Source organism: Aulostomus chinensis, chromosome 4, assembly GCF_037954235.1.
Source record: "Aulostomus chinensis isolate RoL2024-O1b breed Wild chromosome 4, RoL_Achi_v1.0, whole genome shotgun sequence".
Classification (NCBI taxonomy): Eukaryota; Metazoa; Chordata; class Actinopteri; order Syngnathiformes; family Aulostomidae; genus Aulostomus; species Aulostomus chinensis.
In genome coordinates, this window is record NC_141323.1 from 29163902 (window position 1) to 29191341 (window position 27440).

The 27440-nt window shown below is 46.5% G+C and overlaps 60 non-coding genes and 3 pseudogenes across 60 annotated transcripts; all 63 read right to left on the reverse strand.

Moving 5' to 3' along the window:
• Positions 1-287: 287 nt before the first annotated feature.
• On the reverse strand, positions 288-406 carry LOC147265790 (5S ribosomal RNA). The gene has a single exon (XR_015113617.1). It is a non-coding gene; the product is annotated as a 5S ribosomal RNA (ribosomal RNA).
• Positions 407-715: 309 nt separating this feature from the next.
• On the reverse strand, positions 716-834 carry LOC147265791 (5S ribosomal RNA). The gene has a single exon (XR_015113140.1). It is a non-coding gene; the product is annotated as a 5S ribosomal RNA (ribosomal RNA).
• Positions 835-1144: 310 nt separating this feature from the next.
• On the reverse strand, positions 1145-1263 carry LOC147265792 (5S ribosomal RNA). Its single transcript, XR_015114081.1, has one exon. It is a non-coding gene; the product is annotated as a 5S ribosomal RNA (ribosomal RNA).
• Positions 1264-1572: 309 nt separating this feature from the next.
• Positions 1573-1691, reverse strand: LOC147265793 (5S ribosomal RNA). Its single transcript, XR_015114615.1, has one exon. It is a non-coding gene; the product is annotated as a 5S ribosomal RNA (ribosomal RNA).
• Positions 1692-2001: 310 nt separating this feature from the next.
• Positions 2002-2120, reverse strand: LOC147265794 (5S ribosomal RNA). The gene has a single exon (XR_015113968.1). It is a non-coding gene; the product is annotated as a 5S ribosomal RNA (ribosomal RNA).
• A 310-nt stretch (positions 2121-2430) lies between these two features.
• Positions 2431-2549, reverse strand: LOC147265795 (5S ribosomal RNA). The gene has a single exon (XR_015113405.1). It is a non-coding gene; the product is annotated as a 5S ribosomal RNA (ribosomal RNA).
• Positions 2550-2858: 309 nt separating this feature from the next.
• LOC147265796 (5S ribosomal RNA) lies at positions 2859-2977 on the reverse strand. The gene has a single exon (XR_015114658.1). It is a non-coding gene; the product is annotated as a 5S ribosomal RNA (ribosomal RNA).
• A 310-nt stretch (positions 2978-3287) lies between these two features.
• LOC147265797 (5S ribosomal RNA) lies at positions 3288-3406 on the reverse strand. The gene has a single exon (XR_015113004.1). It is a non-coding gene; the product is annotated as a 5S ribosomal RNA (ribosomal RNA).
• A 310-nt stretch (positions 3407-3716) lies between these two features.
• Positions 3717-3835, reverse strand: LOC147265798 (5S ribosomal RNA). The gene has a single exon (XR_015113294.1). It is a non-coding gene; the product is annotated as a 5S ribosomal RNA (ribosomal RNA).
• Positions 3836-4144: 309 nt separating this feature from the next.
• LOC147265799 (5S ribosomal RNA) lies at positions 4145-4263 on the reverse strand. The gene has a single exon (XR_015113618.1). It is a non-coding gene; the product is annotated as a 5S ribosomal RNA (ribosomal RNA).
• A 309-nt stretch (positions 4264-4572) lies between these two features.
• LOC147265800 (5S ribosomal RNA) lies at positions 4573-4691 on the reverse strand. Its single transcript, XR_015113141.1, has one exon. It is a non-coding gene; the product is annotated as a 5S ribosomal RNA (ribosomal RNA).
• Positions 4692-5001: 310 nt separating this feature from the next.
• On the reverse strand, positions 5002-5120 carry LOC147265801 (5S ribosomal RNA). The gene has a single exon (XR_015113195.1). It is a non-coding gene; the product is annotated as a 5S ribosomal RNA (ribosomal RNA).
• Positions 5121-5429: 309 nt separating this feature from the next.
• Positions 5430-5548, reverse strand: LOC147265802 (5S ribosomal RNA). The gene has a single exon (XR_015114213.1). It is a non-coding gene; the product is annotated as a 5S ribosomal RNA (ribosomal RNA).
• A 310-nt stretch (positions 5549-5858) lies between these two features.
• On the reverse strand, positions 5859-5977 carry LOC147265803 (5S ribosomal RNA). The gene has a single exon (XR_015113969.1). It is a non-coding gene; the product is annotated as a 5S ribosomal RNA (ribosomal RNA).
• Positions 5978-6287: 310 nt separating this feature from the next.
• Positions 6288-6406, reverse strand: LOC147265804 (5S ribosomal RNA). Its single transcript, XR_015115449.1, has one exon. It is a non-coding gene; the product is annotated as a 5S ribosomal RNA (ribosomal RNA).
• Positions 6407-6715: 309 nt separating this feature from the next.
• On the reverse strand, positions 6716-6834 carry LOC147265805 (5S ribosomal RNA). The gene has a single exon (XR_015115236.1). It is a non-coding gene; the product is annotated as a 5S ribosomal RNA (ribosomal RNA).
• A 310-nt stretch (positions 6835-7144) lies between these two features.
• LOC147265806 (5S ribosomal RNA) lies at positions 7145-7263 on the reverse strand. Its single transcript, XR_015113005.1, has one exon. It is a non-coding gene; the product is annotated as a 5S ribosomal RNA (ribosomal RNA).
• A 309-nt stretch (positions 7264-7572) lies between these two features.
• Positions 7573-7691, reverse strand: LOC147265807 (5S ribosomal RNA; annotated as a pseudogene).
• A 310-nt stretch (positions 7692-8001) lies between these two features.
• On the reverse strand, positions 8002-8120 carry LOC147265808 (5S ribosomal RNA). The gene has a single exon (XR_015112850.1). It is a non-coding gene; the product is annotated as a 5S ribosomal RNA (ribosomal RNA).
• Positions 8121-8429: 309 nt separating this feature from the next.
• LOC147265809 (5S ribosomal RNA) lies at positions 8430-8548 on the reverse strand. The gene has a single exon (XR_015113290.1). It is a non-coding gene; the product is annotated as a 5S ribosomal RNA (ribosomal RNA).
• Positions 8549-8857: 309 nt separating this feature from the next.
• On the reverse strand, positions 8858-8976 carry LOC147265810 (5S ribosomal RNA). The gene has a single exon (XR_015114722.1). It is a non-coding gene; the product is annotated as a 5S ribosomal RNA (ribosomal RNA).
• A 310-nt stretch (positions 8977-9286) lies between these two features.
• LOC147265811 (5S ribosomal RNA) lies at positions 9287-9405 on the reverse strand. Its single transcript, XR_015112987.1, has one exon. It is a non-coding gene; the product is annotated as a 5S ribosomal RNA (ribosomal RNA).
• A 309-nt stretch (positions 9406-9714) lies between these two features.
• On the reverse strand, positions 9715-9833 carry LOC147265812 (5S ribosomal RNA). Its single transcript, XR_015113971.1, has one exon. It is a non-coding gene; the product is annotated as a 5S ribosomal RNA (ribosomal RNA).
• A 310-nt stretch (positions 9834-10143) lies between these two features.
• LOC147265813 (5S ribosomal RNA) lies at positions 10144-10262 on the reverse strand. The gene has a single exon (XR_015113972.1). It is a non-coding gene; the product is annotated as a 5S ribosomal RNA (ribosomal RNA).
• A 310-nt stretch (positions 10263-10572) lies between these two features.
• On the reverse strand, positions 10573-10691 carry LOC147265814 (5S ribosomal RNA). The gene has a single exon (XR_015114361.1). It is a non-coding gene; the product is annotated as a 5S ribosomal RNA (ribosomal RNA).
• Positions 10692-11000: 309 nt separating this feature from the next.
• Positions 11001-11119, reverse strand: LOC147265815 (5S ribosomal RNA). Its single transcript, XR_015115286.1, has one exon. It is a non-coding gene; the product is annotated as a 5S ribosomal RNA (ribosomal RNA).
• A 310-nt stretch (positions 11120-11429) lies between these two features.
• On the reverse strand, positions 11430-11548 carry LOC147265816 (5S ribosomal RNA). The gene has a single exon (XR_015115498.1). It is a non-coding gene; the product is annotated as a 5S ribosomal RNA (ribosomal RNA).
• Positions 11549-11857: 309 nt separating this feature from the next.
• LOC147265817 (5S ribosomal RNA) lies at positions 11858-11976 on the reverse strand. Its single transcript, XR_015113076.1, has one exon. It is a non-coding gene; the product is annotated as a 5S ribosomal RNA (ribosomal RNA).
• Positions 11977-12285: 309 nt separating this feature from the next.
• LOC147265818 (5S ribosomal RNA) lies at positions 12286-12404 on the reverse strand. Its single transcript, XR_015113973.1, has one exon. It is a non-coding gene; the product is annotated as a 5S ribosomal RNA (ribosomal RNA).
• A 310-nt stretch (positions 12405-12714) lies between these two features.
• LOC147265819 (5S ribosomal RNA) lies at positions 12715-12833 on the reverse strand. Its single transcript, XR_015114092.1, has one exon. It is a non-coding gene; the product is annotated as a 5S ribosomal RNA (ribosomal RNA).
• A 309-nt stretch (positions 12834-13142) lies between these two features.
• On the reverse strand, positions 13143-13261 carry LOC147265820 (5S ribosomal RNA). Its single transcript, XR_015114298.1, has one exon. It is a non-coding gene; the product is annotated as a 5S ribosomal RNA (ribosomal RNA).
• A 309-nt stretch (positions 13262-13570) lies between these two features.
• On the reverse strand, positions 13571-13679 carry LOC147265821 (5S ribosomal RNA; annotated as a pseudogene).
• A 309-nt stretch (positions 13680-13988) lies between these two features.
• Positions 13989-14107, reverse strand: LOC147265822 (5S ribosomal RNA). Its single transcript, XR_015115271.1, has one exon. It is a non-coding gene; the product is annotated as a 5S ribosomal RNA (ribosomal RNA).
• A 309-nt stretch (positions 14108-14416) lies between these two features.
• LOC147265823 (5S ribosomal RNA) lies at positions 14417-14535 on the reverse strand. Its single transcript, XR_015113974.1, has one exon. It is a non-coding gene; the product is annotated as a 5S ribosomal RNA (ribosomal RNA).
• A 310-nt stretch (positions 14536-14845) lies between these two features.
• Positions 14846-14964, reverse strand: LOC147265824 (5S ribosomal RNA). Its single transcript, XR_015114455.1, has one exon. It is a non-coding gene; the product is annotated as a 5S ribosomal RNA (ribosomal RNA).
• Positions 14965-15273: 309 nt separating this feature from the next.
• LOC147265825 (5S ribosomal RNA) lies at positions 15274-15392 on the reverse strand. The gene has a single exon (XR_015113975.1). It is a non-coding gene; the product is annotated as a 5S ribosomal RNA (ribosomal RNA).
• A 310-nt stretch (positions 15393-15702) lies between these two features.
• LOC147265826 (5S ribosomal RNA) lies at positions 15703-15821 on the reverse strand. Its single transcript, XR_015112892.1, has one exon. It is a non-coding gene; the product is annotated as a 5S ribosomal RNA (ribosomal RNA).
• A 309-nt stretch (positions 15822-16130) lies between these two features.
• Positions 16131-16249, reverse strand: LOC147265827 (5S ribosomal RNA). Its single transcript, XR_015114319.1, has one exon. It is a non-coding gene; the product is annotated as a 5S ribosomal RNA (ribosomal RNA).
• Positions 16250-16559: 310 nt separating this feature from the next.
• On the reverse strand, positions 16560-16678 carry LOC147265828 (5S ribosomal RNA). The gene has a single exon (XR_015113431.1). It is a non-coding gene; the product is annotated as a 5S ribosomal RNA (ribosomal RNA).
• Positions 16679-16987: 309 nt separating this feature from the next.
• LOC147265829 (5S ribosomal RNA) lies at positions 16988-17106 on the reverse strand. The gene has a single exon (XR_015115646.1). It is a non-coding gene; the product is annotated as a 5S ribosomal RNA (ribosomal RNA).
• A 309-nt stretch (positions 17107-17415) lies between these two features.
• Positions 17416-17534, reverse strand: LOC147265830 (5S ribosomal RNA). The gene has a single exon (XR_015113579.1). It is a non-coding gene; the product is annotated as a 5S ribosomal RNA (ribosomal RNA).
• A 310-nt stretch (positions 17535-17844) lies between these two features.
• On the reverse strand, positions 17845-17963 carry LOC147265831 (5S ribosomal RNA). The gene has a single exon (XR_015115481.1). It is a non-coding gene; the product is annotated as a 5S ribosomal RNA (ribosomal RNA).
• A 309-nt stretch (positions 17964-18272) lies between these two features.
• LOC147265832 (5S ribosomal RNA) lies at positions 18273-18391 on the reverse strand. The gene has a single exon (XR_015112859.1). It is a non-coding gene; the product is annotated as a 5S ribosomal RNA (ribosomal RNA).
• A 309-nt stretch (positions 18392-18700) lies between these two features.
• Positions 18701-18819, reverse strand: LOC147265833 (5S ribosomal RNA). The gene has a single exon (XR_015113218.1). It is a non-coding gene; the product is annotated as a 5S ribosomal RNA (ribosomal RNA).
• A 728-nt stretch (positions 18820-19547) lies between these two features.
• On the reverse strand, positions 19548-19666 carry LOC147265834 (5S ribosomal RNA). Its single transcript, XR_015113976.1, has one exon. It is a non-coding gene; the product is annotated as a 5S ribosomal RNA (ribosomal RNA).
• Positions 19667-19976: 310 nt separating this feature from the next.
• LOC147265835 (5S ribosomal RNA) lies at positions 19977-20095 on the reverse strand (annotated as a pseudogene).
• Positions 20096-20403: 308 nt separating this feature from the next.
• LOC147265836 (5S ribosomal RNA) lies at positions 20404-20522 on the reverse strand. Its single transcript, XR_015113977.1, has one exon. It is a non-coding gene; the product is annotated as a 5S ribosomal RNA (ribosomal RNA).
• Positions 20523-20832: 310 nt separating this feature from the next.
• On the reverse strand, positions 20833-20951 carry LOC147265837 (5S ribosomal RNA). Its single transcript, XR_015114103.1, has one exon. It is a non-coding gene; the product is annotated as a 5S ribosomal RNA (ribosomal RNA).
• A 309-nt stretch (positions 20952-21260) lies between these two features.
• LOC147265838 (5S ribosomal RNA) lies at positions 21261-21379 on the reverse strand. The gene has a single exon (XR_015114299.1). It is a non-coding gene; the product is annotated as a 5S ribosomal RNA (ribosomal RNA).
• Positions 21380-21688: 309 nt separating this feature from the next.
• Positions 21689-21807, reverse strand: LOC147265839 (5S ribosomal RNA). The gene has a single exon (XR_015113387.1). It is a non-coding gene; the product is annotated as a 5S ribosomal RNA (ribosomal RNA).
• Positions 21808-22116: 309 nt separating this feature from the next.
• On the reverse strand, positions 22117-22235 carry LOC147265840 (5S ribosomal RNA). Its single transcript, XR_015113978.1, has one exon. It is a non-coding gene; the product is annotated as a 5S ribosomal RNA (ribosomal RNA).
• A 310-nt stretch (positions 22236-22545) lies between these two features.
• Positions 22546-22664, reverse strand: LOC147265841 (5S ribosomal RNA). The gene has a single exon (XR_015114362.1). It is a non-coding gene; the product is annotated as a 5S ribosomal RNA (ribosomal RNA).
• Positions 22665-22973: 309 nt separating this feature from the next.
• On the reverse strand, positions 22974-23092 carry LOC147265842 (5S ribosomal RNA). Its single transcript, XR_015114660.1, has one exon. It is a non-coding gene; the product is annotated as a 5S ribosomal RNA (ribosomal RNA).
• Positions 23093-23402: 310 nt separating this feature from the next.
• Positions 23403-23521, reverse strand: LOC147265843 (5S ribosomal RNA). Its single transcript, XR_015115500.1, has one exon. It is a non-coding gene; the product is annotated as a 5S ribosomal RNA (ribosomal RNA).
• A 309-nt stretch (positions 23522-23830) lies between these two features.
• On the reverse strand, positions 23831-23949 carry LOC147265844 (5S ribosomal RNA). Its single transcript, XR_015115524.1, has one exon. It is a non-coding gene; the product is annotated as a 5S ribosomal RNA (ribosomal RNA).
• Positions 23950-24257: 308 nt separating this feature from the next.
• LOC147265845 (5S ribosomal RNA) lies at positions 24258-24376 on the reverse strand. The gene has a single exon (XR_015112676.1). It is a non-coding gene; the product is annotated as a 5S ribosomal RNA (ribosomal RNA).
• A 309-nt stretch (positions 24377-24685) lies between these two features.
• Positions 24686-24804, reverse strand: LOC147265846 (5S ribosomal RNA). The gene has a single exon (XR_015113979.1). It is a non-coding gene; the product is annotated as a 5S ribosomal RNA (ribosomal RNA).
• Positions 24805-25114: 310 nt separating this feature from the next.
• LOC147265847 (5S ribosomal RNA) lies at positions 25115-25233 on the reverse strand. The gene has a single exon (XR_015115483.1). It is a non-coding gene; the product is annotated as a 5S ribosomal RNA (ribosomal RNA).
• A 309-nt stretch (positions 25234-25542) lies between these two features.
• LOC147265848 (5S ribosomal RNA) lies at positions 25543-25661 on the reverse strand. The gene has a single exon (XR_015112693.1). It is a non-coding gene; the product is annotated as a 5S ribosomal RNA (ribosomal RNA).
• A 309-nt stretch (positions 25662-25970) lies between these two features.
• LOC147265849 (5S ribosomal RNA) lies at positions 25971-26089 on the reverse strand. The gene has a single exon (XR_015113980.1). It is a non-coding gene; the product is annotated as a 5S ribosomal RNA (ribosomal RNA).
• Positions 26090-26399: 310 nt separating this feature from the next.
• LOC147265850 (5S ribosomal RNA) lies at positions 26400-26518 on the reverse strand. Its single transcript, XR_015113247.1, has one exon. It is a non-coding gene; the product is annotated as a 5S ribosomal RNA (ribosomal RNA).
• Positions 26519-26826: 308 nt separating this feature from the next.
• On the reverse strand, positions 26827-26945 carry LOC147265851 (5S ribosomal RNA). Its single transcript, XR_015113982.1, has one exon. It is a non-coding gene; the product is annotated as a 5S ribosomal RNA (ribosomal RNA).
• Positions 26946-27254: 309 nt separating this feature from the next.
• LOC147265852 (5S ribosomal RNA) lies at positions 27255-27373 on the reverse strand. The gene has a single exon (XR_015113983.1). It is a non-coding gene; the product is annotated as a 5S ribosomal RNA (ribosomal RNA).
• Between the last annotated feature and the right edge of the window lie 67 nt (positions 27374-27440).

The window sequence follows — 27440 nt, forward strand, 5'->3', positions numbered from 1 at the left end:
CTCTATATCCATTTCACACAATTTACAACCTCAGAAAAAAAGTGATGCGCAACAGCCTCAGGGTCTTTTCACACGCCAAATACGTGTCCTGTCAATAAAAGAAAAGAATGTTGATGTCATCGAGAGAAAAGTACTGCATCTGCCATCTGTCTTCTTCAAATTAACCACTGCATGAAATTCCATTCCAAAGCTGCAGAGGGCGCTTCAAGAAAAGGTGTGTGAGGGAAGCTCGCTCATGCTGGTCCCCAAAGACTCAAAGCGGCCCTTTCCTCACAATGAAACAAAAAAGCTTACAGCACCTGGTATTCCCAGGCGGTCTCCCATCCAACTACTAACCAGGTCCAACCCTGCTTAGCTTCCGAGATCAGACGAGATCGGGCGTGTTCAGAGTGGTACGGCCGTAAGCTCTTGCCTCTCACACACATGGGCTCTATATCCATTTCACACACTTTACAACCTCAGAAAAAAAGTGATGCGCAACAGCCTCAGGGTCTTTTCACACGCCAAATCGGTGTCCTGTCAATAAAACAAAAGAATGTTGATGTCATCGAGAGAAAAGTACTGCATCTGCCATCTGTCTTCTTCAAATTAACCATTGCAAGAAATTCCATTCCAAAGCTGCAGAGGGCCCTTCAAGAAAAGGTGTGTGAGGGAAGCTCGCTCATTCTGGTCCCCAAAGTCTCAAAGCGGCCCTTTCCTCACAATGAAACAAAAAAGCTTACAGCACCTGGTATTCCCAGGCGGTCTTCCATCCAAGTACTAACCAGGCCCGACACTGCTTAGCTTCCGAGATCAGACGAGATCGGGTGTGTTCGGAGTGGTATGGCCGTAAGCCCTTGACTCTCACACACATGGGCTCTATATCCATTTCACTCACTTTACAACCTCAAAAAAAAAGTGATGTGCAACAGCCTCACGGCCTTTTTACACACCAAATAGTTGTCCTGTCAATACAAAGAAAAGAATGTTGATGTCATCTAGAGAAAAGTACTGCATCTGCAATCTGTCTACTTCAAATTACACACTGCATGACATTCCATTCGAAAGCTGTGGAGGGCGCTTCAAGAAAAGGTGTGTGAGGGAAGTTCGCTCATGCTGGTCCCCAAACACTCAAAGCTGCCCTTTCCTCACAATGAAACAAAAAAGCTTACAGCACCTGGTATTCCCAGGCGGTCTCCCATCCAAGTACTAACCAGGCCCGACCCTGCTTAGCTTCCGAGATCAGACGAGATCGGGCGTGTTCAGAGTGGTATGGCCGTAAGCCCTTGACTCTCACACACATGGGCTCTATATCCATTTCACTCACTTTACAACCTCAAAAAAAATGTGATGTGCAACAGCCTCAGGGTCTTTTCACACGCCAAATAGGTGTCCTGTCAATAAAAGAAAAGAATGTTGATGTCATCGAGAGAAAAGTACTGCATCTGCCATCTGTCTACTTCAAATTAACCACTGCATGACATTCTATTCGAAAGCTGTGGAGGGCGCTTCAAGAAAATGTGTGTGAGGGAAGCTCGCTCATGCTGGTCCCCAAAGACTCAAAGCTGCCCTTTCCTCACAAAGAAATAAAAAAGCTTAAAGCACCTGGTATTCCCAGTCGGTCTTCCATCCAAGTACTAACCAGGCCCAACCCTGCTTAGCTTCCGAGATCAGACGAGATCGGGCGTGTTCAGAGTGGTATGGCCGTAAGCTCTTCACTCTCACACACATGGGCTCTATATCCATTTCACACACTTTACAACCTCAGAAAAAAAGTGATGCGCAACAGCCTCAGGGTCTTTTTACACACCAAATAGTTTTCCTGTCAATACAAAGAAAAGAATGTTGATGTCATCTAGAGAAAAGTACTGCATCTGCCATCTGTCTTCTTCAAATTAACCACTGCATGAAATTCCATTCCAAAGCTGCAGAGGGCCCTTCAAGAAAAGGTGTGTGAGGGAAGCTCGCTCATGCTGGTCCCCAAAGTCTCAAAGCGGCCCTTTCCTCACAATGAAACAAAAAAGCTTACAGCACCTGGTATTCCCAGGCGGTCTTCCATCCAAGTACTAACCAGGCCCGACCCTGCTAAGCTTCCGAGATCAGACGAGATCGGGCGTGTTCAGAGTGGTATGGCCGTAAGCCCTTGACTCTCACACACATGGGCTCTATATCCATTTCACTCACTTTACAACCTCAAAAAAAATGTGATGTGCAACAGCCTCACAGTCTTTTTACACACCAAATAGTTGTCCTGTCAATACAAAGAAAAGAATGTTGATGTCATCTAGAGAAAAGTACTGCATCTGCAATCTGTCTACTTCAAATTACACACTGCATGACATTCCATTCGAAAGCTGTGGAGGGCGCTTCAAGAAAAGGTGTGTGAGGGAAGCTCGCTCATGCTGGTCCCCAAACACTCAAAGCTGCCCTTTCCTCACAATGAAACAAAAAAGCTTACAGCACCTTGTACTCCCAGGCGGTCTCCCATCCAAGTACTAACCAGGCCCGACCCTGCTTAGCTTCCGAGATCAGACGAGATCGGGCGTGTTCAGAGTGGTATGGCCGTAAGCTCTTAACTCTCACACACATGGGCTCTATATCCATTTCACACACTTTACAACCTCAGAAAAAAAGTGATGCGCAACAGCCTCAGGGTCTTTTCACACGCCAAATCGGTGTCCTGTCAATAAAACAAAAGAATGTTGATGTCATCGAGAGAAAAGTACTGCATCTGCCATCTGTCTTCTTCAAATTAACCACTGCATGAAATTCCATTCCAAAGCTGCAGAGGGCGCTTCAAGAAAAGGTGTGTGAGGGAAGCTCGCTCATGCTGGTCCCCAAAGACTCAAAGCGGCCCTTTCCTCACAATGAAACAAAAAAGCTTACAACACCTGGTATTCCCAGGCGGTCTTCCATCCAAGTACTAACCAGGCCCGACCCTGCTAAGCTTCCGAGATCAGACGAGATCGGGCGTGTTCAGAGTGGTATGGCCGTAAGCCCTTGACTCTCACACACATGGGCTCTATATCCATTTCACTCACTTTACAACCTCAAAAAAAATGTGATGTGCAACAGCCTCACGGTCTTTTTACACACCAAATAGTTGTCCTGTCAATACAAAGAAAAAAATGTTGATGTCATCTAGAGAAAAGTACTGCATCTGCAATCTGTCTACTTCAAATTACACACTGCATGACATTCTATTCGAAAGCTGTGGAGGGCGCTTCAAGAAAATGTGTGTGAGGGAAGCTCGCTCATGCTGGTCCCCAAACACTCAAAGCTGCATTTTCCTCACAATGAAATAAAAAAGCTTACAGCACCTGGTATTCCCAGGCGGTCTCCCATCCAAGTACTAACCAGGCCCAACCCTGCTAAGCTTCCGAGATCAGACGAGATCGGGCGTGTTCAGAGTGGTATGGCCGTAAGCTCTTGACTCTCACACACATGGGCTCTATATCCATTTCACACACTTTACAACCTCAGAAAAAAAGTGATGCGCAACAGCCTCAGGGTCTTTTCACACGCCAAATCGGTGTCCTGTCAATACAAAGAAAAGAATGTTGATGTCATCTAGAGAAAAGTACTGCATCTGCCATCTGTCTACTTCAAATTAACCACTGCATGACATTCCATTCCAAAGCTGTGGAGGGCGCTTCAAGAAAAGGTGTGTGAGGGAAGCTCGCTCATGCTGGTCCCCAAAGACTCAAAGCTGCCCTTTCCTCACAAAGAAATAAAAAAGCTTACAGCACCTGGTATTCCCAGGCGGTCTTCCATACAAGTACTAACCAGGCCCGACCCTGCTTAGCTTCCGAGATCAGACGAGATCGGGCGTGTTCAGAGTGGTATGGCTGTAAGCCCTTGACGCTGACACACATGGGCTCTATATCCATTTCACACAATTTACAACCTCAGAAAAAAAGTGATGCGCAACAGCCTCAGGGTCTTTTCACACGCCAAATACGTGTCCTGTCAATAAAAGAAAAGAATGTTGATGTCATCGAGAGAAAAGTACTGCATCTGCCATCTGTCTTCTTCAAATTAACCACTGCATGAAATTCCATTCCAAAGCTGCAGAGGGCGCTTCAAGAAAAGGTGTGTGAGGGAAGCTCGCTCATGCTGGTCCCCAAAGACTCAAAGCGGCCCTTTCCTCACAATGAAACAAAAAAGCTTACAGCACCTGGTATTCCCAGGCGGTCTCCCATCCAACTACTAACCAGGTCCAACCCTGCTTAGCTTCCGAGATCAGACGAGATCGGGCGTGTTCAGAGTGGTACGGCCGTAAGCTCTTGCCTCTCACACACATGGGCTCTATATCCATTTCACACACTTTACAACCTCAGAAAAAAAGTGATGCGCAACAGCCTCAGGGTCTTTTCACACGCCAAATCGGTGTCCTGTCAATAAAACAAAAGAATGTTGATGTCATCGAGAGAAAAGTACTGCATCTGCCATCTGTCTTCTTCAAATTAACCATTGCAAGAAATTCCATTCCAAAGCTGCAGAGGGCCCTTCAAGAAAAGGTGTGTGAGGGAAGCTCGCTCATGCTGGTCCCCAAAGTCTCAAAGCGGCCCTTTCCTCACAATGAAACAAAAAAGCTTACAGCACCTGGTATTCCCAGGCGGTCTTCCATCCAAGTACTAACCAGGCCCGACACTGCTTAGCTTCCGAGATCAGACGAGATCGGGTGTGTTCGGAGTGGTATGGCCGTAAGCCCTTGACTCTCACACACATGGGCTCTATATCCATTTCACTCACTTTACAACCTCAAAAAAAAAGTGATGTGCAACAGCCTCACGGCCTTTTTACACACCAAATAGTTGTCCTGTCAATACAAAGAAAAGAATGTTGATGTCATCTAGAGAAAAGTACTGCATCTGCAATCTGTCTACTTCAAATTACACACTGCATGACATTCCATTCGAAAGCTGTGGAGGGCGCTTCAAGAAAAGGTGTGTGAGGGAAGTTCGCTCATGCTGGTCCCCAAACACTCAAAGCTGCCCTTTCCTCACAATGAAACAAAAAAGCTTACAGCACCTGGTATTCCCAGGCGGTCTCCCACCCAAGTACTAACCAGGCCCGACCCTGCTTAGCTTCCGAGATCAGACGAGATCGGGCGTGTTCAGAGTGGTATGGCCGTAAGCCCTTGACTCTCACACACATGGGCTCTATATCCATTTCACTCACTTTACAACCTCAAAAAAAATGTGATGTGCAACAGCCTCAGGGTCTTTTCACACGCCAAATAGGTGTCCTGTCAATAAAAGAAAAGAATGTTGATGTCATCGAGAGAAAAGTACTGCATCTGCCATCTGTCTACTTCAAATTAACCACTGCATGACATTCTATTCGAAAGCTGTGGAGGGCGCTTCAAGAAAATGTGTGTGAGGGAAGCTCGCTCATGCTGGTCCCCAAAGACTCAAAGCTGCCCTTTCCTCACAAAGAAATAAAAAAGCTTAAAGCACCTGGTATTCCCAGGCGGTCTTCCATCCAAGTACTAACCAGGCCCAACCCTGCTTAGCTTCCGAGATCAGACGAGATCGGGCGTGTTCAGAGTGGTATGGCCGTAAGCTCTTCACTCTCACACACATGGGCTCTATATCCATTTCACACACTTTACAACCTCAGAAAAAAAGTGATGCGCAACAGCCTCAGGGTCTTTTTACACACCAAATAGTTTTCCTGTCAATACAAAGAAAAGAATGTTGATGTCATCTAGAGAAAAGTACTGCATCTGCCATCTGTCTTCTTCAAATTAACCACTGCATGAAATTCCATTCCAAAGCTGCAGAGGGCCCTTCAAGAAAAGGTGTGTGAGGGAAGCTCGCTCATGCTGGTCCCCAAAGTCTCAAAGCGGCCCTTTCCTCACAATGAAACAAAAAAGCTTACAGCACCTGGTATTCCCAGGCGGTCTTCCATCCAAGTACTAACCAGGCCCGACCCTGCTAAGCTTCCGAGATCAGACGAGATCGGGCGTGTTCAGAGTGGTATGGCCGTAAGCCCTTGACTCTCACACACATGGGCTCTATATCCATTTCACTCACTTTACAACCTCAAAAAAAATGTGATGTGCAACAGCCTCACAGTCTTTTTACACACCAAATAGTTGTCCTGTCAATACAAAGAAAAGAATGTTGATGTCATCTAGAGAAAAGTACTGCATCTGCAATCTGTCTACTTCAAATTACACACTGCATGACATTCCATTCGAAAGCTGTGGAGGGCGCTTCAAGAAAAGGTGTGTGAGGGAAGCTCGCTCATGCTGGTCCCCAAACACTCAAAGCTGCCCTTTCCTCACAATGAAACAAAAAAGCTTACAGCACCTGGTACTCCCAGGCGGTCTCCCATCCAAGTACTAACCAGGCCCGACCCTGCTTAGCTTCCGAGATCAGACGAGATCGGGCGTGTTCAGAGTGGTATGGCCGTAAGCTCTTGACTCTCACACACATGGGCTCTATATCCATTTCACACACTTTACAACCTCAGAAAAAAAGTGATGCGCAACAGCCTCAGGGTCTTTTCACACGCCAAATCGGTGTCCTGTCAATAAAACAAAAGAATGTTGATGTCATCGAGAGAAAAGTACTGCATCTGCCATCTGTCTTCTTCAAATTAACCACTGCATGAAATTCCATTCCAAAGCTGCAGAGGGCGCTTCAAGAAAAGGTGTGTGAGGGAAGCTCGCTCATGCTGGTCCCCAAAGACTCAAAGCGGCCCTTTCCTCACAATGAAACAAAAAAGCTTACAACACCTGGTATTCCCAGGCGGTCTTCCATCCAAGTACTAACCAGGCCCGACCCTGCTAAGCTTCCGAGATCAGACGAGATCAGGCGTGTTCAGAGTGGTATGGCCGTAAGCCCTTGACTCTCACACACATGGGCTCTATATCCATTTCACTCACTTTACAACCTCAAAAAAAATGTGATGTGCAACAGCCTCACGGTCTTTTTACACACCAAATAGTTGTCCTGTCAATACAAAGAAAAAAATGTTGATGTCATCTAGAGAAAAGTACTGCATCTGCAATCTGTCTACTTCAAATTACACACTGCATGACATTCTATTCGAAAGCTGTGGAGGGCGCTTCAAGAAAATGTGTGTGAGGGAAGCTCGCTCATGCTGGTCCCCAAACACTCAAAGCTGCACTTTCCTCACAATGAAACAAAAAAGCTTACAGCACCTGGTATTCCCAGGCGGTCTCCCATCCAAGTACTAACCAGGCCCAACCCTGCTAAGCTTCCGAGATCAGACGAGATCGGGCGTGTTCAGAGTGGTATGGCCGTAAGCTCTTGACTCTCACACACATGGGCTCTATATCCATTTCACACACTTTACAACCTCAGAAAAAAAGTGATGCGCAACAGCCTCAGGGTCTTTTCACACGCCAAATCGGTGTCCTGTCAATAAAACAAAAGAATGTTGATGTCATTGAGAGAAAAGTACTGCATCTGCCATCTGTCTTCTTCAAATTAACCACTGCATGAAATTCCATTCCAAAGCTGCAGAGGGCCCTTCAAGAAAAGGTGTGTGAGGGAAGCTCGCTCATGCTGGTCCCCAAAGTCTCAAAGCGGCCCTTTCCTCACAATCAAACAAAAAAGCTTACAGCACCTGGTATTTCCAGGCGGTCTTCCATCCAAGTACTAACCAGGCCCGACCCTGCTAAGCTTCCGAGATCAGACGAGTTCGGGCGTGTTCAGAGTGGTATGGCCGTAAGCCCTTGACTCTCACACACTTGGGCTCTATATCCATTTCACTCACTTTACAACCTCAAAAAAAATGTGATGTGCAACAGCCTCACAGTCTTTTTACACACCAAATTGTTGTCCTGTCAATACAAAGAAAAGAATGTTGATGTCATCTAGAGAAAAGTACTGCATCTGCAATCTGTCTACTTCAAATTACACACTGCATGACATTCCATCCGAAAGCTGTGTAGGGCGCTTCAAGAAAAGGTGTGTGAGGGAAGCTCGCTCATGCTGGTCCCCAAACACTCAAAGCTGCCCTTTCCTCACAAAGAAATAAAAAAGCTTACAGCACCTGGTACTCCCAGGCGGTCTCCCATCCAAGTACTAACCAGGCCCGACCCTGCTTTGCTTCCGAGATCAGACGAGATCGGGCGTGTTCAGAGTGGTATGGCCGTAAGCCCTTGACTCTTACACAAATGGGCTCTATATCCATTTCACTCACTTTACAACCTCAGAAAAAAAGTGAAGCGCAACAGCCTCAGGGTCTTTTCACACGCCAAATAGGTGTCCTGTCAATAAAAGAAAAGAATGTTGATGTCATCTAGAGAAAAGTACTGCATCTGCCATCTTTCTACTTCAAATTAACCACTGCATGACATTCCATTCCAAAACTGTGGAGGGCGCTTCAAGAAAAGGTGTGTGAGGGAAGCTCGCTCATGCTGGTCCCCAAAGACTCAAAGCTGCCCTTTCCTCACAAAGAAATAAAAAAGCTTACAGCACCTGGTATTCCCAGGCGGTCTTCCATCCAAGTACTAACCAGGCCCGACCCTGCTTAGCTTCCGAGATCAGACGAGATCGGGCGTGTTCAGAGTGGTTTGGCCGTAAGCCCTTGACTCTGACACACATGGGCTCTATATCCATTTCACACAATTTACAACCTCAGAAAAAAAGTGATGCGCAACAGCCTCAGGGTCTTTTCACACGCCAAATCGGTGTCCTGTCAATAAAACAAAAGAATGTTGATGTCATTGAGAGAAAAGTACTGCATCTGCCATCTGTCTTCTTCAAATTAACCACTGCATGAAATTCCATTCCAAAGCTGCAGAGGGCCCTTCAAGAAAAGGTGTGTGAGGGAAGCTCGCTCATGCTGGTCCCCAAAGTCTCAAAGCGGCCCTTTCCTCACAATGAAACAAAAAAGCTTACAGCACCTGGTATTCCCAGGCGGTCTTCCATCCAAGTACTAACCAGGCCCGACCCTGCTAAGCTTCCGAGATCAGACGAGATCAGGCGTGTTCAGAGTGGTATGGCCGTAAGCCCTTGACTCTCACACACATGGGCTCTATATCCATTTCACTCACTTTACAACCTCAAAAAAAATGTGATGTGCAACAGCCTCACAGTCTTTTTACACACCAAATAGTTGTCCTGTCAATACAAAGAAAAGAATGTTGATGTCATCTAGAGAAAAGTACTGCATCTGCAATCTGTCTACTTCAAATTACACACTGCATGACATTCCATCCGAAAGCTGTGTAGGGCGCTTCAAGAAAAGGTGTGTGAGGGAAGCTCGCTCATGCTGGTCCCCAAACACTCAAAGCTGCCCTTTCCTCACAATGAAAAAAAAAAGCTTACAGCACCTGGTATTCCCAGGCGGTCTCCCATTCAAGTACTAACCAGGCCCGACCCTGCTTAGCTTCCGAGATCAGACGAGATCGGGCGTGTTCAGAGTGGTATGGCCGTAAGAGCTTGACTCTGACACACATGGGCTCTATATCCATTTCACACAATTTACAACCTCAGAAAAAAAGTGAAGCGCAACAGCCTCAGGGTCTTTTCACACGCCAAATAGGTGTCCTGTCAATAAAAGAAAAGAATGTTGATGTCATCTAGAGAAAAGTACTGCATCTGCCATCTGTCTTCTTCAAATTAACCACTGCATGAAATTCCATTCCAAAGCTGCAGAGGGCGCTTCAAGAAAAGGTGTGTGAGGGAAGCTCGCTCATGCTGGTCCCCAAAGACTCAAAGCGGCCCTTTCCTCACAATGAAAAAAAAAAGCTTACAGCACCTGGTATTCCCAGGCGGTCTTCCATCCAAGTACTAACCAGGCCCGACCCTGCTAAGCTTCCGAGATCAGACGAGATCGGGCGTGTTCAGAGTGGTATGGCCGTAAGCCCTTGACTCTCACACACATGGGCTCTATATCCATTTCACTCACTTTACAACCTCAAAAAAAATGTGATGTGCAACAGCCTCACGGTCTTTTTACACACCAAATAGGTGTCCTGTCAATACAAAGAAAAAAATGTTGATGTCATCTAGAGAAAAGTACTGCATCTGCAATCTGTCTTCTTCAAATTAACCACTGCATGAAATTCCATTCCAAAGCTGCAGAGGGCGCTTCAAGAAAAGGTGTGTGAGGGAAGCTCGCTCATGCTGGTCCCCAAAGACTCAAAGCGGCCCTTTCCTCACAATGAAACAAAAAAGCTTACAGCACCTGGTATTCCCAGGCGGTCTTCCATCCAAGTACTAACCAGGCCCGACCCTGCTAAGCTTCCGAGATCAGACGAGATCGGGCGTGTTCAGAGTGGTATGGCCGTAAGCCCTTGACTCTCACACACATGGGCTCTATATCCATTTCACTCACTTTACAACCTCAAAAAAAATGTGATGTGCAACAGCCTCACGGTCTTTTTACACACCAAATAGTTTTCCTGTCAATACAAAGAAAAAAATGTTGATGTCATCTAGAGAAAAGTACTGCATCTGCAATCTGTCTACTTCAAATTACACACTGAATGACATTCCATTCGAAAGCTGTGGAGGGCACTTCAAGAAAAGGTGTGTGAGGGAAGCTCGCTCATGCTGGTCCCCAAAGACTCAAAGCTGCCCTTTCCTCACAAAGAAATAAAAAAGCTTACAGCACCTGGTATTCCCAGGCGGTCTTCCATCCAAGTACTAACCAGGCCCGACCCTGCTTGGCTTCCGAGATCAGACGAGATCGGGCGTGTTCAGAGTAGTATGGCCATAAGCCTTTGACTCTGACACACATGGGCTCTATATCCATTTCACACAATTTACAACCTCAGAAAAAAAGTGATGCGCAACAGCCTCAGGGTCTTTTCACACGCCAAATCGGTGTCCTGTCAATAAAAGAAAAGAATGTTGATGTCATCGAGAGAAAAGTACTGCATCTGCCATCTGTCTTCTTCAAATTAACCACTGCATGAAATTCCATTCCAAAGCTGCAGAGGGCGCTTCAAGAAAAGGTGTGTGAGGGAAGCTCGCTCATGCTGGTCCCCAAAGACTCAAAGCGGCCCTTTCCTCACAATGAAACAAAAAAGCTTACAACACCTGGTATTCCCAGGCGGTCTTCCATCCAAGTACCAACCAGGCCCGACCCTGCTAAGCTTCCGAGATCAGACGAGATCGGGCGTGTTCAGAGTGGTATGGCCGTAAGCCCTTGACTCTCACACACATGGGCTCTATATCCATTTCACTCACTTTACAACCTCAAAAAAAATGTGATGTGCAACAGCCTCACAGTCTTTTTACACACCAAATAGTTGTCCTGTCAATACAAAGAAAAGAATGTTGATGTCATCTAGAGAAAAGTACTGCATCTGCAATCTGTCTACTTCAAATTACACACTGCATGACATTCCATCCGAAAGCTGTGTAGGGCGCTTCAAGAAAAGGTGTGTGAGGGAAGCTCGCTCATGCTGGTCCCCAAACACTCAAAGCTGCCCTTTCCTCACAATGAAACAAAAAAGCTTACAGCACCTGGTATTCCCAGGCGGTCTCCCATCCAAGTACTAACCAGGCCCGACCCTGCTTAGCTTCCGAGATCAGAAGAGATCGGGCGTGTTCAGAGTGGTATGGCCGTAAGCCCTTGACTCTGAAACACATGGGCTCTATATCCATTTCACACAATTTACAACCTCAGAAAAAAAGTGAAGCGCAACAGCCTCAGGGTCTTTTCACACGCCAAATAGGTGTCCTGTCAATAAAAGAAAAGAATGTTGATGTCATCTAGAGAAAAGTACTGCATCTGCCATCTGTCTACTTCAAATTAACCACTGCATGACATTCCATTCCAAAGCTGTGGAGGGCGCTTCAAGAAAAGGTGTGTGAGGGAAGCTCGCTCATGCTGGTCCCCAAACACTCAAAGCTGCCCTTTCCTCACAAAGAAATAAAAAAGCTTACAGCACCTGGTATTCCCAGGCAGTCTTCCATCCAAGTACTAACCAGGCCCAACCCTGCTTAGCTTCCGAGATCAGACGAGATCGGGCGTGTTCAGAGTGGTATGGCCGTAAGCTCTTGACTCTCACACACATGGGCTCTATATCCATTTCACACACTTTACAACCTCAGAAAAAAAGTGATGCGCAACAGCCTCAGGGTCTTTTCACACGCCAAATCGGTGTCCTGTCAATAAAACAAAAGAATGTTGATGTCATTGAGAGAAAAGTACTGCATCTGCCATCTGTCTTCTTCAAATTAACCACTGCATGAAATTCCATTCCAAAGCTGCAGAGGGCCCTTCAAGAAAAGGTGTGTGAGGGAAGCTCGCTCATGCTGGTCCCCAAAGTCTCAAAGCGGCCCTTTCCTCACAATGAAACAAAAAAGCTTACAGCACCTGGTATTCCCAGGCGGTCTTCCATCCAAGTACTAACCAGGCCCGACCCTGCTAAGCTTCCGAGATCAGACGAGATCGGGCGTGTTCAGAGTGGTATGGCCGTAAGCCCTTGACTCTCACACACATGGGCTCTATATCCATTTCACTCACTTTACAACCTCAAAAAAAATGTGATGTGCAACAGCCTCACAGTCTTTTTACACACCAAATAGTTGTCCTGTCAATACAAAGAAAAGAATGTTGATGTCATCTAGAGAAAAGTACTGCATCTGCAATCTGTCTACTTCAAATTACACACTGCATGACATTCCATCCGAAAGCTGTGTAGGGCGCTTCAAGAAAAGGTGTATGAGGGAAGCTCGCTCATGCTGGTCCCCAAACACTCAAAGCTGCCCTTTCCTCACAATGAAACAAAAAAGCTTACAGCACCTGGTATTCCCAGGCGGTCTCCCATCCAAGTACTAACCAGGCCCGACCCTGCTTAGCTTCCGAGATCAGACGAGATCGGGCGTGTTCAGAGTGGTATGGCCGTAAGCCCTTGACTCTGAAACACATGGGCTCTATATCCATTTCACACAATTTACAACCTCAGAAAAAAAGTGAAGCGCAACAGCCGCAGGGTCTTTTCACACGCCAAATAGGTGTCCTGTCAATAAAAGAAAAGAATGTTGATGTCATCTAGAGAAAAGTACTGCATCTGCCATCTGTCTACTTCAAATTAACCACTGCATGACATTCCATTCCAAAGCTGTGGAGGGCGCTTCAAGAAAAGGTGTGTGAGGGAAGCTCGCTCATGCTGGTCCCCAAACACTCAAAGCTGCCCTTTCCTCACAAAGAAATAAAAAAGCTTGCAGCACCTGGTATTCCCAGGCGGTCTTCCATCCAAGTACTAACCAGGCCCAACCCTGCTTAGCTTCCGAGATCAGACGAGATCGGGCATGTTCAGAGTGGTATGGCCGTAAGCCCTTGACTCTCACACACATGGGCTCTATATCCATTTCACACAATTTACAACCTCAGAAAAAAAGTGAAGCGCAACAGCCTCAGGGTCTTTTCACACGCCAAATAGGTGTCCTGTCAAAAAAAGAAAAGAATGTTGATGTCATCTAGAGAAAAGTACTGCATCTGCCATCTGTCTACTTCAAATTAACCACTGCATGACATTCCATTCCAAAGCTGTGGAGGGCGCTTCAAGAAAAGGTGTGTGAGGGAAGCTCGCTCATGCTGGTCCCCAAACACTCAAAGCTGCCCTTTCCTCACAAAGAAATAAAAAAGCTTAAAGCACCTGGTATTCCCAGGCGGTCTTCCATCCAAGTACTAACCAGGCCCGACCCTGCTTAGCTTCCGAGATCGGGCGTGTTCAGAGTGGTATGGCCGTAAGCCCTTGACTCTTACACACATGGGCTCTATATCCATTTCACTCACTTTACAACCTCAGAAAAAAAGTGAAGCGCAAAAGCCTCAGGGTCTTTTCACACGCCAAATAGGTGTCCTGTCAATAAAAGAAAAGAATGTTGATGTCATCTTGAGAAAAGTACTGCATCTGCCATCTGTCTACTTCAAATTAACCACTGCATGACATTCCATTCCAAAGCTGTGGAGGGCGCTTCAAGAAAAGGTGTGTGAGGGAAGCTCGCTCATGCTGGTCCCCAAAGACTCAAAGCTGCCCTTTCCTCACAAAGAAATAAAAAAGCTTACAGCACCTGGTATTCCCAGGCGGTCTTCCATCCAAGTACTAACCAGGACGGACCCTGCTTAGCTTCCGAGATCAGACGAGATCGGGCGTGTTCAGAGTGGTATGGCCGTAAGCCCTTGACTCTGACACACATGGGCTCTATATCCATTTCACACAATTTACAACCTCAGAAAAAAAGTGATGCGAAACAGCCTCAGGGTCTTTTCACACGCCAAATACGTGTCCTGTCAATAAAAGAAAAGAATGTTGATGTCATCTAGAGAAAAGTACTGCATCTGCCATCTGTCTTCTTCAAATTAACCACTGCATGAAATTCCATTCCAAAGCTGCAGAGGGCGCTTCAAGAAAAGGTGTGTGAGGGAAGCTCGCTCATGCTGGTCCCCAAAGACTCAAAGCGGCCCTTTCCTCACAATGAAACAAAAAAGCTTACAGCACCTGGTATTCCCAGGCGGTCTTCCATCCAAGTACTAACCAGGCCCGACCCTGCTAAGCTTCCGAGATCAGACGAGATCGGGCGTGTTCAGAGTGGTATGGCCGTAAGCCCTTGACTCTCACACACATGGGCTCTATATCCATTTCACTCACTTTACAACCTCAAAAAAAATGTGATGTGCAACAGCCTCACGGTCTTTTTACACACCAAATAGGTGTCCTGTCAATACAAAGAAAAAAATGTTGATGTCATCTAGAGAAAAGTACTGCATCTGCAATCTGTCTACTTCAAATTACACACTGCATGACATTCCATTTGAAAGCTGTGGAGGGCACTTCAAGAAAAGGTGTGTGAGGGAAGCTCGCTCATGCTGGTCCCCAAACACTCAAAGCTGCCCTTTCCTCACAATGAAACAAAAAAGCTTACAGCACATGGTATTCCAAGGCGGTCTCCCATCCAAGTACTAACCAGGCCCGACCCTGCTTAGCTTCCGAGATCAGACGAGATCGGGCGTGTTCAGAGTGGTATGGCCGTAAGCCGTTGACTCTGACACACATGGGCTCTATATCCATTTCACACAATATACAACCTCAGAAAAAAAGTGAAGAGCAACAGCCTCAGGGTCTTTTCACACGCCAAATAGGTGTCCTGTCAATAAAAGAAAAGAATGTTGATGTCATCTAGAGAAAAGTACTGCATCTGCCATCTGTCTACTTCAAATTAACCACTGCATGACATTCCATTCCAAAGCTGTGGAGGGCGCTTCAAGAAAAGGTGTGTGAGGGAAGCTCGCTCATGCTGGTCCCCAAAGACTCAAAGCGGCCCTTTCCTCACAATGAAACAAAAAAGCTTACAGCACCTGGTATTCCCAGGCGGTCTTCCATCCAAGTACTAACCAGGCCCGACCCTGCTAAGCTTCCGAGATCAGACGAGATCGGGCGTGTTCAGAGTGGTATGGCCGTAAGCCCTTGACTCTCACACACATGGGCTCTATATCCATTTCACTCACTTTACAACCTCAAAAAAAATGTGATGTGCAACAGCCTCACGGTCTTTTTACACACCAAAAAGGTGTCCTGTCAATACAAAGAAAAAAATGTTGATGTCATCTAGAGAAAAGTACTGCATCTGCAATCTGTCTACTTCAAATTACACACTGCATGACATTCCATTTGAAAGCTGTGGAGGGCACTTCAAGAAAAGGTGTGTGAGGGAAGCTCGCTCATGCTGGTCCCCAAACACTCAAAGCTGCCCTTTCCTCACAATGAAACAAAAAAGCTTACAGCACCTGGTATTCCAAGGCGGTCTCCCATCCAAGTACTAACCAGGCCCGACCCTGCTTAGCTTCCGAGATCAGACGAGATCGGGCGTGTTCAGAGTGGTATGGCCGTAAGCCGTTGACTCTGACACACATGGGCTCTATATCCATTTCACACAATATACAACCTCAGAAAAAAAGTGAAGAGCAACAGCCTCAGGGTCTTTTCACACGCCAAAAAGGTGTCCTGTCAATAAAAGAAAAGAATGTTGATGTCATCTAGAGAAAAGTACTGCATCTGCCATCTGTCTACTTCAAATTAACCACTGCATGACATTCCATTCCAAAGCTGTGGAGGGCGCTTCAAGAAAAGGTGTGTGAGGGAAGCTCGCTCATGCTGGTCCCCAAACACTCAAAGCTGCCCTTTCCTCACAAAGAAATAAAAAAGCTTACATCACCTGGTATTCCCAGGCGGTCTTCCATCCAAGTACTAACCAGGCCCGACCCTGCTTAGCTTCCGAGATCAGACGAGATCGGGCGTGTTCAGAGTGGTATGGCCGTAAGCCCTTGACTCTCACACACATGGGCTCTATATCCATTTCACTCACTTTACAACCTCAAAAAAAATGTGATGTGCAACAGCCTCACGGTCTTTTTACACACCAAATAATTGTCCTGTCAATACAAAGAAAAAAATGTTGATGTCATCTCGAGAAAAGTACTGCATCTGCAATCTGTCTACTTCAAATTACACACTGCATGACATTCCATTCGAAAGCTGTGGAGGGCACTTCAAGAAAAGGTGTGTGAGGGAAGCTCGCTCATGCTGGTCCCCAAAGACTCAAAGCTGCCCTTTCCTCACAAAGAAATAAAAAAGCTTACAGCACCTGGTATTCCCAGGCGGTCTTCCATCCAAGTACTAACCAGGCCCGACCCTGCTTAGCTTCCGAGATCAGACGAGATCGGGCGTGTTCAGAGTAGTATGGCCATAAGCCTTTGACTCTGACACACATGGGCTCTATATCCATTTCACACAATTTACAACCTCAGAAAAAAAGTGATGTGCAACAGCCTCACGGTCTTTTTACACACCAAATAGTTGTCCTGTCAATACAAAGAAAAAAATGTTGATGTCATCTAGAGAAAAGTACTGCATCTGCAATCTGTCTACTTCAAATTACACACTGCATGACATTCCATTCGAAAGCTGTGGAGGGCACTTCAAGAAAAGGTGTGTGAGGGAAGCTCGCTCATGCTGGTCCCCAAACACTCAGAGCTGCACTTTCCTCACAATGAAAAAAAAAGCTTACAGCACCTGGTATTCCCAGGCGGTCTCCCATCCAAGTACTAACCAGGCCCAACCCTGCTTAGCTTCCGAGATCAGACGAGATCGGGCGTGTTCAGAGTGGTATGGCCGTAAGCTCTTGACTCTCACACACATGGGCTCTATATCCATTTCACACACTTTACAACCTCAGAAAAAAAGTGATGCGCAACAGCCTCAGGGTCTTTTCACACGCCTAATCGGTGTCCTGTCAATAAAACAAAAGAATGTTGATGTCATTGAGAGAAAAGTACTGCATCTGCCATCTGTCTTCTTCAAATTAACCACTGCATGAAATTCCATTCCAAAGCTGCAGAGGGCCCTTCAAGAAAAGGTGTGTGAGGGAAGCTCGCTCATGCTGGTCCCCAAAGTCTCAAAGCGGCCCTTTCCTCACAATCAAACAAAAAAGCTTACAGCACCTGGTATTCCCAGGCGGTCTTCCATCCCAGTACTAACCAGGCCCGACCCTGCTAAGCTTCCGAGATCAGACGAGATCGGGCGTGTTCAGAGTGGTATGGCCGTAAGCCCTTGACTCTCACACACATGGGCTCTATATCCATTTCACTCACTTTACAACCTCAAAAAAAATGTGATGTGCAACAGCCTCACAGTCTTTTTACACACCAAATAGTTGTCCTGTCAATACAAAGAAAAGAATGTTGATGTCATCTAGAGAAAAATACTGCATCTGCAATCTGTCTACTTCAAATTACACACTGCATGACATTCCATCCGAAAGCTGTGTAGGGCGCTTCAAGAAAAGGTGTGTGAGGGAAGCTCGCTCATGCTGGTCCCCAAACACTCAAAGCTGCCCTTTCCTCACAATGAAACAAAAAAGCTTACAGCACCTGGTATTCCCAGGCGGTCTCCCATCCAAGTACTAACCAGGCCCGTCCCTGCTTAGCTTCCGAGATCAGACGAGATCGGGCGTGTTCAGAGTGGTATGGCCGTAAGCCGTTGACTCTGACACACATGGGCTCTATATCCATTTCACACAATTTACAACCTCAGAAAAAAAGTGAAGCGCAACAGCCTCAGGGTCTTTTCACACGCCAAATCGGTGTCCTGTCAATAAAAGAAAAGAATGTTGATGTCATCTAGAGAAAAGTACTGCATCTGCCATCTGTCTACTTCAAATTAACCACTGCATGACATTCCATTCCAAAGCTGTGGAGGGCGCTTCAAGAAAAGGTGTGTGAGGGAAGCTCGCTCATGCTGGTCCCCAAAGACTCAAAGCTGCCCTTTCCTCACAAAGAAATAAAAAAGCTTACAGCACCTGGTATTCCCAGGCGGTCTTCCATCCAAGTACTAACCAGGCCCGACCCTGCTTAGCTTCCGAGATCAGACGAGATCGGGCGTGTTCAGAGTGGTATGGCTGTAAGCCCTTGACTCTTACACACATGGGCTCTATATCCATTTCACACAATTTACAACCTCAGAAAAAAAGTGATGCGCAACAGCCTCAGGGTCTTTTCACACGCCAAATCGGTGTCCTGTCAATAAAAGAAAAGAATGTTGATGTCATCTAGAGAAAAGTACTGCATCTGCCATCTGTCTACTTCAAATTAACCACTGCATGACATTCCATCCGAAAGCTGTGAAGGGCGCTTCAAGAAAAGGTGTGTGAGGGAAGCTCGCTCATGCTGGTCCCCAAACACTCAAAGCTGCCCTTTCCTCACAATGAAAAAAAAAAGCTTACAGCACCTGGTATTCCCAGGCGGTCTCCCATCCAAGTACTAACCAGGCCCGACACCGCTTAGCTTCCGAGATCAGACGAGATCGGGCGTGTTCAGAGCGGGATGGCCGTAAGCCCTTGACTCTTACACACATGGGCTCTATATCCATTTCACTCACTTTACAACCTCAGAAAAAAAGTGAAGCGCAACAGCCTCAGGGTCTTTTCACACGCCAAATAGGTGTCCTGTCAATAAAAGAAAAGAATGTTGATGTCATCTAGAGAAAAGTACTGCATCTGCCATCTGTCTACTTCAAATTAACCACTGCATGACATTCCATTCCAAAGCTGTGGAGGGCGCTTCAAGAAAAGGTGTGTGAGGGAAGCTCGCTCATGCTGGTCCCCAAACACTCAAAGCTGCCCTTTCCTCACAATGAAACAAAAAAGCTTACAGCAACTGGTATTTCCAGGCGGTCTCCCATCCAAGTACTAACCAAGCCCAACCCTGCTTAGTTTCCGCGATCAGACAAGTTCAGAAAGGTATGGCCGTAAGCCCCTGACTCTGACACACATGGGCTCTATATCCATTTCACTCACTTTACAACCTCAGAAAAAAAGTGATGCGCAACAGCCTCAGGGTCTTTTCACACGTCAAATAGGTGTCCTGTCAATACAAAGAAAAGAATGTTGATGTCATCGAGAGAAAAGTACTGCATCTGCCATCTGTCTTCTTCAAATTAACCACTGCATGAAATTCCATTCCAAAGCTGCAGAGGGCGCTTCAAGAAAAGGTGTGTGAGGGAAGCTCGCTCATACTGGTCCCCAAAGACTCAAAGCGGCCCTTTCCTCACAATGAAACAAAAAAGCTTACAGCACCTGGTATTCCCAGGCGGTCTTCCATCCAAGTACTAACCAGGCCCGACCCTGCTAAGCTTCCGAGATCAGACGAGATCGGGCGTGTTCAGAGTGGTATGGCCGTAAGCCCTTGACTCTCAGACACATGGGCTCCATATCCATTTCACTCACTTTACAACCTCAAAAAAAATGTGATGTGCAACAGCCTCACGGTCTTTTTACACACCAAATAGTTGTCCTGTCAATACAAAGAAAAGAATGTTGATGTCATCTAGAAAAAAGTACTGCATCTGCAATCTGTCTACTTCAAATTACACACTGCATGACATTCCATTCGAAAGCTGTGGAGGGCGCTTCAAGAAAAGTTGTGTGAGGGAAGCTCGCTCATGCTGGTCCCCAAACACTCAAAGCTGCCCTTTCCTCACAATGAAACAAAAAAGCTTACAGCACCTGGTATTCCCAGGCCATCTCCCATCCAAGTACTAACCAGGCCCGACCCTGCTCAGCTTCCGAGATCAGACGAGATCGGGCGTGTTCAGAGTGGTATGGCCGTAAGCTCTTGACTCTCACACACATGGGCTCTATATCCATTTCACACACTTTACAACCTCAGAAAAAAGTGATGCGCAACAGCCTCAGGGTCTTTTCACACGCCTAATCGGTGTCCTGTCAATAAAACAAAAGAATGTTGATGTCATTGAGAGAAAAGTACTGCATCTGCCATCTGTCTTCTTCAAATTAACCACTGCATGAAATTCCATTCCAAAGCTGCAGAGGGCCCTTCAAGAAAAGGTGTGTGAGGGAAGCTCGCTCATGCTGGTCCCCAAAGTCTCAAAGCGGCCCTTTCCTCACAATCAAACAAAAAAGCTTACAGCACCTGGTATTCCCAGGCGGTCTTCCATCCAAGTACTAACCAGGCCCGACCCTGCTAAGCTTCCGAGATCAGACGAGATCGGGCGTGTTCAGAGTGGTATGGCCGTAAGCCCTTGACTCTCACACACATGGGCTCTATATCCATTTCACTCACTTTACAACCTCAAAAAAAATGTGATGTGCAACAGCCTCACAGTCTTTTTACACACCAAATAGTTGTCCTGTCAATACAAAGAAAAGAATGTTGATGTCATCTAGAGAAAAGTACTGCATCTGCAATCTGTCTACTTCAAATTACACACTGCATGACATTCCATCCGAAAGCTGTGTAGGGCGCTTCAAGAAAAGGTGTGTGAGGGAAGCTCGCTCATGCTGGTCCCCAAACACTCAAAGCTGCCCTTTCCTCACAATGAAACAAAAAAGCTTACAGCACCTGGTATTCCCAGGCGGTCTCCCATCCAAGTACTAACCAGGCCCGACCCTGCTTAGCTTCCGAGATCAGACGAGATCGGGCGTGTTCAGAGTGGTATGGCCGTAAGCCCTTGACTCTGAAAAACATGGGCTCTATATCCATTTCACACAATTTACAACCTCAGAAAAAAAGTGAAGCGCAACAGCCGCAGGGTCTTTTCACACGCCAAATAGGTGTCCTGTCAATAAAAGAAAAGAATGTTGATGTCATCTAGAGAAAAGTACTGCATCTGCCATCTGTCTACTTCAAATTAACCACTGCATGACATTCCATTCCAAAGCTGTGGAGGGCGCTTCAAGAAAAGGTGTGTGAGGGAAGCTCGCTCATGCTGGTCCCCAAACACTCAAAGCTGCCCTTTCCTCACAAAGAAATAAAAAAGCTTGCAGCACCTGGTATTCCCAGGCGGTCTTCCATCCAAGTACTAACCAGGCCCAACCCTGCTTAGCTTCCGAGATCAGACGAGATCGGGCATGTTCAGAGTGGTATGGCCGTAAGCCCTTGACTCTCACACACATGGGCTCTATATCCATTTCACACAATTTACAACCTCAGAAAAAAAGTGAAGCGCAACAGCCTCAGGGTCTTTTCACACGCCAAATAGGTGTCCTGTCAAAAAAAGAAAAGAATGTTGATGTCATCTAGAGAAAAGTACTGCATCTGCCATCTGTCTACTTCAAATTAACCACTGCATGACATTCCATTCGAAAGCTGTGGAGGGCGCTTCAAGAAAAGGTGTGTGAGGGAAGCTCGCTCATGCTGGTCCCCAAAGACTCAAAGCTGCCCTTTCCTCACAAAGAAATAAAAAAGCTTACAGCACCTGGTATTCCCAGGCGGTCTTCCATCGAAGTACTAACCAGGCCCGACCCTGCTTAGCTTCCGAGATCAGACGAGATCGGGCGTGTTCAGAGTGGTTTGGCCGTAAGCCCTTGACTCTGACACACATGGGCTCTATATCCATTTCACACAATTTACAACCTCAGAAAAAAAGTGATGCGCAACAGCCTCAGGGTCTTTTAACACACCAAATACGTGTCCTGTCAATAAAAGAAAAGAATGTTGATGTCATCGAGAGAAAAGTACTGCATCTGCCATCTGTCTTCTTCAAATTAACCACTGCATGAAATTCCATTCCAAAGCTGCAGAGGGCGCTTCAAGAAAAGGTGTGTGAGGGAAGCTCGCTCATGCTGGTCCCCAAAGACTCAAAGCGGCCCTTTCCTCACAATGAAAAAAAAAAGCTTACAGCACCTGGTATTCCCAGGCGGTCTTCCATCCAAGTACTAACCAGGCCCGACCCTGCTAAGCTTCCGAGATCAGACGAGATCGGGCGTGTTCAGAGTGGTATGGCCGTAAGCCCTTGACTCTCACACACATGGGCTCTATATCCATTTCACTCACTTTACAACCTCAAAAAAAATGTGATGTGCAACAGCCTCACGGTCTTTTTACACACCAAATAGTTGTCCTGTCAATACAAAGAAAAAAATGTTGATGTCATCTAGAGAAAAGTACTGCATCTGCAATCTGTCTACTTCAAATTACACACTGAATGACATTCCATTCGAAAGCTGTGGAGGGCACTTCAAGAAAAGGTGTGTGAGGGAAGCTCGCTCATGCTGGTCCCCAAAGACTCAAAGCTGCCCTTTCCTCACAAAGAAATAAAAAAGCTTACAGCACCTGGTATTCCCAGGCGGTCTTCCATCCAAGTACTAACCAGGCCCGACCCTGCTTGGCTTCCGAGATCAGACGAGATCGGGCGTGTTCAGAGTAGTATGGCCATAAGCCTTTGACTCTGACACACATGGGCTCTATATCCATTTCACACAATTTACAACCTCAGAAAAAAAGTGATGCGCAACAGCCTCAGGGTCTTTTCACACGCCAAATCGGTGTCCTGTCAATAAAAGAAAAGAATGTTGATGTCATCGAGAGAAAAGTACTGCATCTGCCATCTGTCTTCTTCAAATTAACCACTGCATGAAATTCCATTCCAAAGCTGCAGAGGGCGCTTCAAGAAAAGGTGTGTGAGGGAAGCTCGCTCATGCTGGTCCCCAAAGACTCAAAGCGGCCCTTTCCTCACAATGAAACAAAAAAGCTTACAACACCTGGTATTCCCAGGCGGTCTTCCATCCAAGTACTAACCAGGCCCGACCCTGCTAAGCTTCCGAGATCAGACGAGATCGGGCGTGTTCAGAGTGGTATGGCCGTAAGCCCTTGACTCTCACACACATGGGCTCTATATCCATTTCACTCACTTTACAACCTCAAAAAAAATGTGATGTGCAACAGCCTCACAGTCTTTTTACACACCAAATAGTTGTCCTGTCAATACAAAGAAAAGAATGTTGATGTCATCTAGAGAAAAGTACTGCATCTGCAATCTGTCTACTTCAAATTACACACTGCATGACATTCCATCCGAAAGCTGTGTAGGGCGCTTCAAGAAAAGGTGTGTGAGGGAAGCTCGCTCATGCTGGTCCCCAAACACTCAAAGCTGCCCTTTCCTCACAATGAAACAAAAAAGCTTACAGCACCTGGTATTCCCAGGCGGTCTCCCATCCAAGTACTAACCAGGCCCGACCCTGCTTAGCTTCCGAGATCAGAAGAGATCGGGCGTGTTCAGAGTGGTATGGCCGTAAGCCCTTGACTCTGAAACACATGGGCTCTATATCCATTTCACACAATTTACAACCTCAGAAAAAAAGTGAAGCGCAACAGCCTCAGGGTCTTTTCACACGCCAAATAGGTGTCCTGTCAATAAAAGAAAAGAATGTTGATGTCATCTAGAGAAAAGTACTGCATCTGCCATCTGTCTACTTCAAATTAACCACTGCATGACATTCCATTCCAAAGCTGTGGAGGGCGCTTCAAGAAAAGGTGTGTGAGGGAAGCTCGCTCATGCTGGTCCCCAAACACTCAAAGCTGCCCTTTCCTCACAAAGAAATAAAAAAGCTTACAGCACCTGGTATTCCCAGGCGGTCTTCCATCCAAGTACTAACCAGGCCCAACCCTGCTTAGCTTCCGAGATCAGACGAGATCGGGCGTGTTCAGAGTGGTATGGCCGTAAGCTCTTGACTCTCACACACATGGGCTCTATATCCATTTCACACACTTTACAACCTCAGAAAAAAGTGATGCGCAACAGCCTCAGGGTCTTTTCACACGCCTAATCGGTGTCCTGTCAATAAAACAAAAGAATGTTGATGTCATTGAGAGAAAAGTACTGCATCTGCCATCTGTCTTCTTCAAATTAACCACTGCATGAAATTCCATTCCAAAGCTGCAGAGGGCCCTTCAAGAAAAGGTGTGTGAGGGAAGCTCGCTCATGCTGGTCCCCAAACACTCAAAGCTGCACTTTCCTCACAATGAAACAAAAAAGCTTACAGCACCTGGTATTCCCAGGCGGTCTCCCATCCAAGTACTAACCAGGCCCAACCCTGCTTAGCTTCCGAGATCAGACGAGATCGGGCGTGTTCAGAGTGGTATGGCCGTAAGCTCTTGACTCTCACACACATGGGCTCTATATCCATTTCACACACTTTACAACCTCAGAAAAAAAGTGATGCGCAACAGCCTCAGGGTCTTTTCACACGCCTAATCGGTGTCCTGTCAATAAAACAAAAGAATGTTGATGTCATTGAGAGAAAAGTACTGCATCTGCCATCTGTCTTCTTCAAATTAACCACTGCATGAAATTCCATTCCAAAGCTGCAGAGGGCCCTTCAAGAAAAGGTGTGTGAGGGAAGCTCGCTCATGCTGGTCCCCAAAGTCTCAAAGCGGCCCTTTCCTCACAATCAAACAAAAAAGCTTACAGCACCTGGTATTCCCAGGCGGTCTTCCATCCAAGTACTAACCAGGCCCGACCCTGCTAAGCTTCCGAGATCAGACGAGATCGGGCGTGTTCAGAGTGGTATGGCCGTAAGCCCTTGACTCTCACACACATGGGCTCTATATCCATTTCACTCACTTTACAACCTCAAAAAAAATGTGATGTGCAACAGCCTCACAGTCTTTTTACACACCAAATAGTTGTCCTGTCAATACAAAGAAAAGAATGTTGATGTCATCTAGAGAAAAGTACTGCATCTGCAATCTGTCTACTTCAAATTACACACTGCATGACATTCCATCCGAAAGCTGTGTAGGGCGCTTCAAGAAAAGGTGTGTGAGGGAAGCTCGCTCATGCTGGTCCCCAAACACTCAAAGCTGCCCTTTCCTCACAATGAAACAAAAAAGCTTACAGCACCTGGTATTCCCAGGCGGTCTCCCATCCAAGTACTAACCAGGCCCGTCCCTGCTTAGCTTCCGAGATCAGACGAGATCGGGCGTGTTCAGAGTGGTATGGCCGTAAGCCGTTGACTCTGACACACATGGGCTCTATATCCATTTCACACAATTTACAACCTCAGAAAAAAAGTGAAGCGCAACAGCCTCAGGGTCTTTTCACACGCCAAATCGGTGTCCTGTCAATAAAAGAAAAGAATGTTGATGTCATCTAGAGAAAAGTACTGCATCTGCCATCTGTCTACTTCAAATTAACCACTGCATGACATTCCATTCCAAAGCTGTGGAGGGCGCTTCAAGAAAAGGTGTGTGAGGGAAGCTCGCTCATGCTGGTCCCCAAAGACTCAAAGCTGCCCTTTCCTCACAAAGAAATAAAAAAGCTTACAGCACCTGGTATTCCCAGGCGGTCTTCCATCCAAGTACTAACCAGGCCCGACCCTGCTTAGCTTCCGAGATCAGACGAGATCGGGCGTGTTCAGAGTGGTATGGCCGTAAGCCCTTGACTCTGACACACATGGGCTCTATATCCATTTCACACAATTTACAACCTCATAAAAAAAGTGATGCGCAACAGCCTCAGGGTCTTTTAACACGCCAAATACGTGTCCTGTCAATAAAAGAAAAGAATGTTGATGTCATCGAGAGAAAAGTACTGCATCTGCCATCTGTCTTCTTCAAATTAACCACTGCATGAAATTCCATTCCAAAGCTGCAGAGGGCGCTTCAAGAAAAGGTGTGTGAGGGAAGCTCGCTCATGCTGGTCCCCAAAGACTCAAAGCGGCCCTTTCCTCACAATGAAACAAAAAAGCTTACAGCACCTGGTATTCCCAGGCGGTCTTCCATCCAAGTACTAACCAGGCCCGACCCTGCTAAGCTTCCGAGATCAGACGAGATCGGGCGTGTTCAGAGTGGTATGGCCGTAAGCCCTTGACTCTCACACACATGGGCTCTATATCCATTTCACTCACTTTACAACCTCAAAAAAAATGTGATGTGCAACAGCCTCACGGTCTTTTTACACACCAAATAGGTGTCCTGTCAATACAAAGAAAAAAATGTTGATGTCATCTAGAGAAAAGTACTGCATCTGCAATCTGTCTACTTCAAATTACACACTGCATGACATTCCATTCGAAAGCTGTGGAGGGCACTTCAAGAAAAGGTGTGTGAGGGAAGCTCGCTCATGCTGGTCCCCAAAGACTCAAAGCTGCCCTTTCCTCACAAAGAAATAAAAAAGCTTACAGCACCTGGTATTCCCAGGCGGTCTTCCATACAAGTACTAACCAGGCCCAACCCTGCTTAGCTTCCGAGATCAGACGAGATCGGGCGTGTTCAGAGTGGTATGGCCATAAGCCTTTGACTCTGACACACATGGGCTCTATATCCATTTCACACAATTTACAACCTCAGAAAAAAAGTGATGCGCAACAGCCTCAGGGTCTTTTCACACGCCAAATCGGTGTCCTGTCAATAAAAGAAAAGAATGTTGATGTCATCGAGAGAAAAGTACTGCATCTGTATCTGTCTTCTTCAAATTAACCACTGCATGAAATTCCATTCCAAAGCTGCAGAGGGCGCTTCAAGAAAAGGTGTGTGAGGGAAGCTCGCTCATGCTGGTCCCCAAAGACTCAAAGCGGCCCTTTCCTCACAATGAAACAAAAAAGCTTACAGCACCTGGTATTCCCAGGCGGTCTTCCATCCAAGTACTAACCAGGCCCGACCCTGCTAAGCTTCCGAGATCAGACGAGATCGGGCGTGTTCAGAGTGGTATGGCCGTAAGCCCTTGACTCTCACACACATGGGCTCTATATCCATTTCACTCACTTTACAACCTAAAAAAAAATGTGATGTGCAACAGCCTCAGGGTCTTTTCACACGCCAAATCGGTGTCCTGTCAATAAAAGAAAAGAATGTTGATGTCATCGAGAGAAAAGTACTGCATCTGCCATCTGTCTTCTTCAAATTAACCACTGCATGAAATTCCATTCCAAAGCTGCAGAGGGCGCTTCAAGAAAAGGTGTGTGAGGGAAGCTCGCTCATGCTGGTCCCCAAAGACTCAAAGCGGCCCTTTCCTCACAATGAAACAAAAAAGCTTACAGCACCTGGTATTCCCAGGCGGTCTTCCATCCAAGTACTAACCAGGCCCGACCCTGCTAAGCTTCCGAGATCAGACGAGATCGGGCGTGTTCAGAGTGGTATGGCCGTAAGCCCTTGACTCTCACACACATGGGCTCTATATCCATTTCACTCACTTTACAACCTCAAAAAAAATGTGA